This window comes from Gracilinanus agilis, chromosome 4, assembly GCF_016433145.1.
Source record: "Gracilinanus agilis isolate LMUSP501 chromosome 4, AgileGrace, whole genome shotgun sequence".
Lineage (NCBI taxonomy): Eukaryota > Metazoa > Chordata > Mammalia > Didelphimorphia > Didelphidae > Gracilinanus > Gracilinanus agilis.
The window spans coordinates 494380525-494381577 of record NC_058133.1 but is presented as its reverse complement, the minus strand read 5'-3'; positions in this window follow the sequence as shown (position 1 = coordinate 494381577).

Genomic DNA, 1053 nt, shown 5'->3' with positions numbered 1-1053 from the left:
TTCCTTTCCTTTCCTTTCCTTTTCTTTTCTTGTATTTTCTTGTCTTTCCTTTTCTTGTATTTTCTTGTCTTTCCTTTTCTTTCCTTTTCTTTTCTTTTTTCTTTTCTTTTCTTTCCCTTACCTACTGTCTTGGAGTCAATATTGACTCCAAGGCAGAAGACAGGTAAGGGCTAGGCAATGGGGATTAAGTGACTTGCCCAGGGTCACACAGCTGGGAAGTGTCTGAGGCCACATATGAACCTAGGACCTCCCATCTCTAGGCCTGGCTCTCAATCCACTTAGCCACCTAGCTGTCCCCTGGATGGCATATTTTCAGAAGAATATTACTAAGTTGTGTGTGTGGAGTGAGAAATTAGTGTGTTATTCTCAAGTTATTAAAAGTTGTTAATATCTAAAGGTTGGTGTCCCCACCCCCATTCTTACCAAAGCTTTGCAGCTTTTAGGGAGCCTATCTGTGAATTGCCTGAGACTTTGATGGTCTTAGATCCTGAAGTACTCATGACTAAATTTTAAGTACCAATCTTGTATACCCTTTTTGTCTTAAGAGGACTCTCCTATTTTATCTTTGTATTTGGATTATTGAAGCTTCTAACAGGAGGTCAAGTCCCATGGCTTGAATGATGCTCTCCTCAGTCCCTCCTAGATAATCCAGTCCCAAACTACTCCCCTCTTTGTCTTCAACTTCCAGATCATTTCTTTAAAATATTGATTTGTTTGGATGTCTTCATTGAGAAGCTATTGTCCAATTTCTTGAAGATGTTAACAAGCTTGAATGTGTTCATTGTAAGGTCAATGTAAAACTATACTGTCTCCAACTGTTGTCAAATGCTATAATCCCTTCTAGAACTGATTACATCAGGTGCCTATAGAAAGGGGATTTTTCTATGAATTATGGGGCATTCCTCTTGGGTCACAACTTGAGGCTGGGCCCCACATTTTCTTTGTAATTCCCTGGAGCATCTGTGTTGGGTCCCCTCCCCTCCCTCCTTCTCATTCTCTCTCTCTTTCTCTCTCTCTCTCTCTCTCTCTCTCTCTCTCTCTCTCTCTCTCTCT